Genomic DNA, 10,927 nt, shown 5'->3' on the forward strand with positions numbered 1-10,927 from the left:
AAACATAAAAACAGAATTAGGATATTTTTTTTTTAAACTTGTCAAAGACAACTCAGTATTTAAATAGAATGGAAATATCAATATCTGCAGGCCCCCATCGATCCGATACCGATACCAACATAAGATCAATACTAACGATATTTTGGATCAGCCCAGCAGGCCAGATAATAAAACTCTCCATGAATGATTACACTGGTTCATAAAGTCTGTCCAACCCATCAGAGTCGTTTACTGCTCGGAAGTAAATGTGGAATAGTATTAAAACAAAGTAGTACTCTCAAAATCACTTTCATTTGATAACATGTTGGTAACAAACAAACAAACACATGAGGACTGTTTCTCTTTTACACTCCTCTGGCCTCTTAAGAGTGACTTAAGAATCACATTCTGCTCAAAGAAACATTTCAGTCATGTTTCCATCCAAGACAACAAACTGGATCCACTGCTCCCAGGATTTTATAACAGAATCATCTTTACTTTGGATCAAAGCAAAAATGACACTTAAAAAGTATATTTTTATAGAAATCTAGGTATTTTACCTTTAAGCATCACAACAAACAAACAGATTTTTAACACTAAGAGTCCGGAACGTTCTCTGAAGGAAATGAACTAAATCCAAACAAGATCCCGTCTTTCACGGGATCCAATTTGTCCAACTTAGATAAAAGTTTGTTTTGACATTTGGGCCATATTTATCGTCACAATATAGAGTAGCATTTATTTATTTATTTACCATCCAACAATTTCAAAAATTCAAAAACAGAAAAAGAAAAACAAGTAAAGCTTTTCTTTTCAAGGACAATAAAAAGGAAACAGAAAGAAGAAAACTTATTATTTCTACTCATTTTATTTATTCATTTAAGCCATTTGGAACACTTTTTTTTCTCTAAACAGTAAACAACAAGAAAACAATGCAATAAATAGCAAATAACACATTCATTAGTTTAAGTACCAAATTTAACTATAAAATATAGACAAAATAACCAACATTTATTATTGTTGATATATTTTAATGTTTATTTATTTATCCTCGTTGATTTGTGGTTAAAGATCATTGAAACAGTTCTAAATGGAAGTTTCCTGAATATTGCATATCCTATTAAATGTTAAATACTAGTTTGTCTTTTTTCCAGTTTGTTGTGTATATTATGAGGTAAACATGTATTATGCTTTTGGATTACTGTTTGGAAGTGGTGACGATGTTGTGTTTGAAATCCTAAATAAACTTCAAAACTGTGAATTTTATTATTTTTAATTTAATGTAGTTGAACAAACTTATTAGAGTTTATTAAGATGTCACCATATAGTGTTTTATTTAAAATGTTAATGACGTTTTTGGATCCCAAATCCCACTTTAATCAACTGATTTAAATAATCCTTCAACGAGTCAGAAGAAACTCTTAACTTCTCAACAATGAACTTGCTTAAAATCAAATGTAGTTTCTGAGAGCTGACATGTTGCACACAGCTTTAATTCCTTTAGTAAATGCCAAAGTGACAGAGTAAATGCAGCTTTTTTTGACACTAAGCAGTCATTAGAACAAATAAAAAGGACATTAATTGATGATAAAATCATTAGCTGCAGATTTAATGCTCCACAAACAGCGCTCCGACTCAGTGGTCACTCTGTCATTACTGAAAGGTTAAGTGTGGGGCTACCCCCATACAAACGGATGAAGTTCTGCAGTTCAAATGAAAAATATATCGACCCAGTAAAGCTATATTGAAAAACACAAACTAATGGTGAAGGAGTTTTCTGCAGGATTCAATCAGAACGTCCAAAAGAGAGTCTTCCATATTTGTTTCAGCTTTCACTTTCTTGCAGCCATGCTCAGCCTCTGTAATGAAAGCCCCCCCAGCACCCTCTCCAGAAATCATTACAATCTCCCTTTACCTCTAGGGTCGGTAAACTAATAGTCATTCACCTTCGTGACAGGAAATCTTTTCCACGTTGCCATTGGCTGCCAGAGAGTTTCTCTGTAAAGTTATTGAGTAAAGTCCAGCCAGTGATGACTGTTTATGTTCAGGTGGGAGCAGGTGATGGAGCGAGTGTCTGATCTGAAGCGTTTCATCACCAATGCAAAGGATGCTAATTACACAAATACATTCCAGTCTTTCTGAAGCTGTCAGGCGCCGTGTATTTGTTAGTCTGTGCTCTGCAAACAGGTTGGCTCTGGAGAAAACAACATCATCATTCACTGGATTCAGTCTGCTCTGGGCTTCTTTGGACCAAAGGAACTCATCGAAGGACAAGAGTTTCTCTGATCAATTCTTTCTTTGTAAAATAAGATTCACACAAATTAATCCATTTACTGCTTCTCCTCGGTAAAAAAGTTACAAGTTTGAAGCCTCCCAACTGGTCCTCCACCTCGTCCTGTAAACCGAAGCATCCCTGGACCAGCCTTTACGACCTCTGGCATTTATAGGCCCCGAAAACAATGCACTAGTCTCTTTCCCAAGGGCGTGGAAGCTGTCATGGCCGACAGCAGCGCAGCCCACTGAGTTCTCTCCACCTGAGTCAGAATAACAGAACATCTCTGGTGGGGTCTGCCTTAAATCCGCCTCCGCTTGGAGACTAAATCCCTCTCAAGCTTTGAGGCAGCGGCTCTACCCACCATCTTTAAAGATGACTTGGCCGCTCTTCAGAGGATCTTTTGGCAGACGCCCAGAGTTTGGACCAGGTGAGCTTTAGATCTGAGATGGACAGATGAAATCAAACTTCTTTCTTCTCTACTAGATCAATCCCGGTTCTGCACCATCTCCTGTTGCGTTTCTGTTCTCATTTATAAATAGGGCTGGGAGTCACTGGGTACCTCACTGCACGATGATATCGCGATACTGCAACAAAAAATGTCTATAATAACTCACATTATATAGAAGAACACATTTTTTTGTAAAGTATATCCCTATTTATCTTTAGCTTGAACACAATCACAATAAACAGCTTGTGTCTTATTTTGTGCAACAAATAACAGACACTTTTGTACTTTGACAAGCATTGACACTAACTGAATTGGAATTATTTGTAAAAATCAGTGTTAACAATAGTAAACATGAACAGCAGTGACACTAAACATGAACAGCAGTGACACTACTTAGTGTGAAATTGTTGTAACCAACTGTTACACCCCCCATGGGTAAACCTGGTTCGGGTCAAGGGGGGTAAAAATACAAAAACGGACAATAACCAAAACTGGACACAGATAAGAGCAAAAGGAACACAGTTTATTAAATAAAGGAAACCGTGTCCTGAAAGGAAAGAACAAAAGTCCAATAATTAGTTTTCAGGTTCAAACAAAAAGACAGACCAAAAGGAAATTGGAGCCTTGGCCAAAACTAAAATAAGTCATGGAGATTACTGACCCAACAAGCCGACCATCAGAGTCAACAGCTGCCAAACCAAAACTACCTAAGAAAACGAATAAATAAAGCCCACAAATCAAGACTACCAAGATCCAACCCCAAACTAAAATAACTAAACCCAGCAGTGTAAGACTGCTGAGGACAAAGAGGGAAAAAGAACAAAACAAACCAGCATCACACCAACTAAAACCCGCCCTGGTGTGGCCTCCTCTGTCTTAAATAGCCAGCAGCTGCCAATTAAGGCACACTGGCCACACCTGCCAGGTGATCAGGGACGTAACAACAACAAAACAATAACTAAATAATTCAAGTCGCTGCCAGGCACTCTCACAACATCCAGTCTTGCAACGCGTCCGAAGAAACGCCGCACCAAAGGATGGCGAGTATAATGTTTTCTAGCCTCTTCAAACAAAAATAAAAGCTGGATACTTGGTGAGAATCAAGCACAGGACTACATAATGCAACAGCGATAGTTTGGTAAACCCCTATTCAAAAGCAAAGATTGTTTTCTCATGAACCGACCAGAAGAAGGTAATCCACTTTTCCTGCGATGAACCAAGACCTCATACTTTGAGGTGCCTTATGTTGTCTTATTTACAAGATACGCTTTAAGTAAACAACAGGAAAGGAAGTGACCTAACCTGTTAACTGGAGTGGGCTGAAGTCCGGCTGTAGAAAACATACAAGAAAGCAGCTTAATCATATCTAACTGCTTTCCTTTTTCTGCGGCGTTCCGTGGACATTCTCCGATAAGCCACAGCAGTACTCAGATATGAGTAATAATCAGTCCAACCCTGCACAGAGGAGTCTCAGAGGACCTGCCTCACCTTTAATCTGAGCGAAAGCTCCTCTCTGAGCTCGCTGCTTTGTCTTTTCATCAGGCAAAAAACCCCACTGCATGCTGGATATAAACCGGCATCATCAGGTAACCCCGTCCTTCCTGCTTCTATTTCTACTGCTGCTTCAGAGAACATGCATCTACCACGGGGGGAGTTCTGTTCGTTTGTTTTCCACAGAAAGCCTGGGATTCAGTGGGCTGCAGAAAGTGTGTGCTTTTCCCTCTGCGGGGTATTTCTACCACACACAGGAAGAAATGCCACATCTGAAAAACTGACAGACGAACTGAGACAAATCTATATAAATAATTGCTAAGTGGAGTGGAGAGGAGTCGCCCATCATTCAGACAAGAAGCGTGTGCAATATCTCCAGGAGATTGAGAGTCATCCATCACTGCAAGACTTTAATTTGAGATGTTTAGGACTGTTGCTGATGATTGTCTGGGAGCTGGAAGGAGTCTGGTCTTGGAGGTCTACGGGGGTCTTTGGCTGAGTGTAACTCGCTGCAGGAGAAATTGCTGCCTGACAGAAAGCACATTTGTTCGAGCACAATGGCTTCATTTGAGATTGTCTGGGAGGCTGTCGACAAAACAACCAAATCACTGTCTGATTAGCATCCAGATGCTCGCAAATGTGGAACTTTCTGACAGTTTATTACATGTCGCCAGGCCACAGTGGGCGGAGATTCTCAGAATGAGAGGGGGGAGGAGACTGAAGAGCCCGAGGTAAGGAGACTCCAAATAATCTCAAGTATTGATTTCATTTGAGCTCCAAGGTTTTTCAAAATGCAGAGGCATTCCAGTGAGTAGTGCTGGGTGATGTGACCATCGTGACATTTCTCCTCTATCCTTTACGTCGTTGCTAAGCTAATTTGATCAATTATTACAACAAATAAATCATTAAATAGCCTGAGACAGTTTCATGGGTGTTACCTCATCAGTGTGTACACGAAAAATGTATGAAAGTGAAAATAAAGAGATTCCTCACAAGAAACTCCATTTGAAACGTGAAACGCTTTATGTTCTCTGGTTTTACATCAGGCTTTACGTTACTTAACACGAGTGCAGAGCGATTGACGCGCAACAGCTTGAAGATGTTTCCTCTGAGTTGAAACAGATACGTGATGCAGGCACCCCAAAAAGAGGGAACGTCTGTGATTTGGCTGCATTTTGGGTTCAAGACGTCCAACGATAATATCCTCCTATGCTAGGAGGCTAATGCAGATGCTAACACAGCTAACCTTCTATCACTCACGGAAAGTCCACAAAGATGAACGTATGAGATTACAAAAATCTGAAATAATCCAAAAAGGGTGGAAACAAGTATCCGAGTACTCGGATTCTCGCGATTTGTTCCCGAAAATTCGAGTAGCAACAACATCCAAGATCGCTGACTGACAATCTTCGTAAATATAGGAGAGTGTAGTAAAATATTGATTGCTCTGACAAAGAGAATAATGTTGGATTTTAATTTATGACCTCAAATGAAGCCGAGTGTGCTGCCCAACTATCACTGGAACTTCAAAATAAAGTGTCAGTGAAGCTTCCTGTTTTCAAAGTAAAACTAGCGAGAGATTTTTTTCTGTTTACTGATGTATCTTCTGAGAAAAAAATAAAAATAATCTTTAACAGCAGAGCTTCATCTCCAGCGTTTATATTGTTTTGGTAACTCTTAAACATTTGACGCAAATGACGTAATTCCAGCAGAAATTTGTGCAAAACTATGTTTTTCTACTCAGAAACTTGAAGCTGTTGTGTTTGTGACTATTCAATTATCTGTAACTTAAAACAGTCAGAAAAGGAAGCTATGATATTTTTTAGAGAATAACTGAAAGTATACGTTATTTTCGTCTTTTGTTTTTTCCTCATCACCGGGTGTGAGTGATCACTGTCGTCCTGCTTATGCTCTATAAATAACAGCCTTCTATAATCAAAGAGAGCTGCAGATCCCGAGATGTGGTGACAGCTTAGTGGACGTACGCTGTAATTTACCGCCGAGCACTTAGTCCTGCCATTAAAATTACAAGGAAAAGTGCAGAGAAAAGGAATAAAGAGCTGTTTGACTTTTGGCTCTCGCCTGCATGCATGAGTTCCTGCAGTGGCTGATATTTAACTGTCATCTCATGACGGATAATGTGTTTTACTTCAGCTATTTCAGGATTCCTCTGACCCGCTGTAAGAAAGATTGGACGTGGAGGTCAGAAAAACACAAAGAATCTTCATTTCATGGCTTTTATAACGTGAATTCATCACTGCGGATCACTTAAAAGCACTAATTGAATCTGTGTGGATGAAACTTTAGCAGTAAGGGAATGTATCGTCCTCCTGTCATGGGATCAGAGAAAATACGAGTAGATTAAAGCCGGTCCTTAAAATACCTGGGTGGTCGGTGGCTGCTGCTGCCCTGAATGCTCATTTTCTGCACAGTAGCCTCAGTGTGCTCCTCTCTTCTTTCCTCTGGAAGTGGACATCCTGGAGCATAATTTGATTATTCCAAAGCAGGTGTTTTCAGCTGAATCCAGATAAGAGGACTCAGCGCCTTTGACACTAAAGTGAGTCCCATTAGATATGCTGAAAGGAGGGGAAGGTACTGGCTTATTTTTTATCTCATCTCTGACTGGAGGATGAGATTGACTCGGATCTGTTCAGGAATCTGACTTTGCTGGGAAGAGAGTGAGCCTCCATTGTTCTTCACTTAGTTTCAATGACGGTCCAAAAAGTGGATTAAGTTTAGACGGTTCACGCAGAAGCCACTTGTTCGCACCAGAGATGTATCTGTAGTGGGTCTGCTGAACAAGGACTCACAAACCTCATCTCTTCTGTCAGCATTTTTCATCCGGAACAGCATCAGCTCCGGTGTGACGGGGGGCTAAAGGTCGTCTGTGATCCCATGTCACTCAGCAAACCAGATTTAGTCAAACCTCTTTGAAATCCTCTCAGATTGTTCTCTAATCCCCACACACCACACCACAAAAAGCCGGTGTGTTACAATATTGCTGTGTGCAAACAAAAGGAATCCCGTCACGCCTGCGATTGAGCCGTCGGACCTTCTGCACTCTGCCTCTCAGCTTTTTAATCGCACAATGATGCAGAAGTGACAACATCTGTTCCACTTTAGCACACTTTCATGATCCATGGGAGGCGGCGTGCATGACTCACTTTCAGCATCAGAAGCACTTGATTTCTTACAGTTTGATGGTGTTTTTACATAAATGATGATGACGGTAAAGTTTGTCTCTCGCTGAATGAGGTCAATGAGTCTAATAAAGATTCCTGGAATGCCAGAAAGCCAAACAAGTACAGGACCGTCACTGGAATCTCTGTCAAGGACACGGAGCTCATCCACATTTATCACACCACTGGAAGATGGAAAGAGTTGTCCAACTCAGGAAAGGACACCGAGAACTTAAGGAATCTGGAGCGCATCATCACAACCAGAGAGGATGTCGGGTTACTGAGGGCTGAGAGGGAGAAAGCGGGAGATTCCACCTACCTTTCGCGGGAACTTCAGAGCAGGACGCAGCCAGTTTAATCCAAACTGTCCTCCCACCTTCATGCAAGAGCCAGAGCGCGCTCTCCCCGCTCCCTTCTATTCCCTTCTGTGTCCCTGCGCTCCTCTCCGCTGTCTTTCACTCATGTCTCCGCTCTCTGAGCACGCGCCGGGCGCAGAGGATGCTTGCATGGAGAGGAGGCTGCAGCTCTGGAGGAGGGTGCACCAAAGTGGAGTGCGTCCGTGCGTTTACAGCGCCGAGGCTGCAAAGTGCGTGTGCGCATCAGATAGCGCGCGGGGGGGAGGGAGTGTGCGTGAGAGCTGATGAGCGTGAGCAGTGATTGCGCTGGCACGAGAGCGACACCCCCCTCCCTTCCGTAACCCCTCCCTCATCAGGACCCCCACTGCACCGAGGATCTTCATCATCAAGCAGATTAGTCAGCTAACACCCCACCCCCACGCCTCCCCGCGCGCGCGCGCCGAGCCGGTGCGCTGCGCTCCGGTCTCAGGGGAGAATGTAATTGAGGAGACAGTTGGAGATTTTTCTTTTGTCCTGAGCGGATGAACCTGCTGACCCTCCAGGATGAATCCAGGCAGGCTTTGTCTCCATTTACATAATGGAGTCAGAAAGATGTCAAAAACGGAGTTTCAGATTCAGATTTAAGCTCACGGATCATCTACAAACTCAACCACACATCATCTACAGCAGGAGTGAAGAACTCAGGCACAAGAGGCCAAAATCCAAAACACACCTGAGGTCGAACAGGAAAAACATTTATTCAATTAACTACATGTTTAAAACTTTAAAACTGTAACTTTTTAACATAATTTTGAACTAGATATGTAGCATTACCTGTGATAATGCTAGTGTGAATGCTGTAAGCTGAATTTGGCTGCTGAAGATGCTGAAATTGATAGCTCAAAACGCTGAAGCTGATAGCCAGTTAAAATATTAGCTAAATTAGCCTAAAAAAAACCTGGCTTATTTAAAACAGCTAGCATGAAATATTAGCTAAACTCCAAAGTAGCCTAAACAATCTTAGTAAATGCCAAAATAGTCCAAAAAGCTAGCAGAATGTAATTTTTAACTTTTTAACATAATTATGAATATTAAAAGTCAGGAATATTATTCCAGAATAAATCAACTTAAACTTTAAGTAATTTTCAATATTTTACTCTTTATAAAAATATATTTTGTCAAAATTATACAAGTTAGAAATGAGCACAAGATAACATCAGGTCATTAGTAACAATAAAAAAAATGATCTGGAGGGCCGGATAGAATGAGTCAAAGTCAAGGCCCGGGGGCCGGATCCGGCCCATGTGGTCTACAGATATCAGCTGATGACAGGATGTTTGCTGTGAATGATACAGACTGAAGGCAGAGTGACTCTTTGGTTGATTTCTGCCTGTTTGGGTCTCTGCTGCAGGAGCCATTGATCAGAAGATCAATTCAACACCTTTGATCATAAAGTATGTAGACTTTTGCCATATTTAAATATTTGTATTGACTTTTTTGTGCAACCCTTTGAAACCATCTTGAACAAACTTTAAAACATGAATTATCTGCACAAAATAAGGTAATGATGCCTTTAATTTGGAAAAAATACATCCCAAAAACGTTTATGCTTCGGCCAACGTGGTGAGGATCAGCTACTATAAAGATATATTCCTAATATTAGATGAGTTTGTGTAGGAAAAGCTGCTCCTGGGGCTTATTTTCTTCTTATTAGAAGTGTTGTGCTGTTTTTAGCCCCTCCCACCAACACTGCACACCAGGTTGAAGTTTCCAACCTGCAGAGATTACAGTATGTAGGTTTTGTGTTTGTTATTGCCACCATCCTCTCCTCTTTAACCCTTCATGTTCCAGAGATCTTTATAAAAAGAGCCATCTTCCTCACTGATCAAAACTAGGATATCAAAAGTAGGATGTATAAAATATATAAATATGAACCGCCCACTTTAATAAGGCATCTGATTGGTCAGTTTATAACCTGAATAACTAGAAAAAAGAGAATTCTGAAGACTACTTCCTGTTTGGAAAGTGAGGGGGAGGAGTCACTCAGTCCAGTTCTCACAATGGTTCTTGATCATCGCTTGATTTTTTTATTGTTTTCTAATTAATGTTTTTAAGTTCAGTCACTGAACCATCCTCCTCCCCCCACATCAAGCCTTCATCTCTGTTGAGGTTCAGCTCAGAAAAAAAATTTCGACTTATATCAAGAGAATCTGGGTACAGAGAAAAACATATGACGCCCAAAAATTAATAGCCAAAAATTAACATTGTTTAAAGCTTTTGACCTTTTTCCCGTTTGTTCTCTCTTTTATTAACCCTTTTTGTTGCTTTTTTTCACTGTGACAGAGTTTCACCTCGTGGAAAGGTTTTAAAGTATCATTTTTAAAAGGGTTTGCTAAAGTTTAGCAAACGTCCGCTTACGCGGTATCAAAAGTTACGATTTCCAGCTACAGATTGATTCTGGCGCCATTTTCCCTTTGACCAGAAGCCCCTCACTTATGTTGTCAGTGAGCCCAAAATCCATGTCAAAGTTTGCTAAAATATACATTCATATTTTTGGAGTATGCATCGCATCAAAAGTCAGAAAAATAAATATATATATATATATATATATATATATAAAAGAGGAAGAAAAAAACATAAGTGATTCCGGAGTACAAGTTACACTTTTGGGAGAAATTTCCAACACTCCAATCCATCAAACTGCGTTCACACAATTCAAACATCAAATTCACATCCGCTTCCTTTGTTGACGTGCGTTAAATCTGATGTTCAGGGCTTGTCCAAAAATGTGTTTAAATATTAGATGTTTCTGTCACCTGAGGGAGGAGCTACCATCAACCTTTTAGCCTCATTACTAGAATTGTCTGTAAATTTAGTTCACAATAGGCAGAAGACACGGATGATGTTGAGAGATCAAGTTTATTCTGAAAAGCTCTACAAAAGCACGTCTGGATTCATGAGATAACTCTCTTTTTTTTTTGTTTTAACGGTGATGTTCACCGTCACCGTCTACTGCAGGAGCTTTATCTGAATGAAGGCGCTTTCAGCGGTACTTCTGTGACAAAGTTTGATGACTCCACGTTAGTCCGAGGAAGGAAGGAATAAAAACAAGAATAAAAATGTCTAAACGCAATTAAGAAAAATACCATAAAGTTCTGCTGTCAGTAGCAAACACTGAAACATACACCTACAGCGCCCTCTAGCAGTTGTTGGTGGGAAA

The 10,927-nt window shown here is 40.5% G+C and overlaps 1 protein-coding gene across 1 annotated transcript in view; it reads right to left on the minus strand.

Annotated features, from left to right (window-relative positions):
- LOC112151521 (cadherin-12) overlaps positions 1–8,056 on the minus strand; it is a 151,789-nt gene extending 143,733 nt beyond the window's left edge. Inside the window, exon 1 of the mRNA XM_024280492.2 lies at positions 7,692–8,056. The gene's annotated coding sequence lies outside the window, so the exon portion shown is untranslated. The remainder of the gene's footprint in view (positions 1–7,691) is intronic.
- Between the last annotated feature and the right edge of the window lie 2,871 nt (positions 8,057–10,927).

This window comes from Oryzias melastigma, linkage group LG20 (assembly GCF_002922805.2).
Source record: "Oryzias melastigma strain HK-1 linkage group LG20, ASM292280v2, whole genome shotgun sequence".
In the NCBI taxonomy this organism is placed as follows: domain Eukaryota; kingdom Metazoa; phylum Chordata; class Actinopteri; order Beloniformes; family Adrianichthyidae; genus Oryzias; species Oryzias melastigma.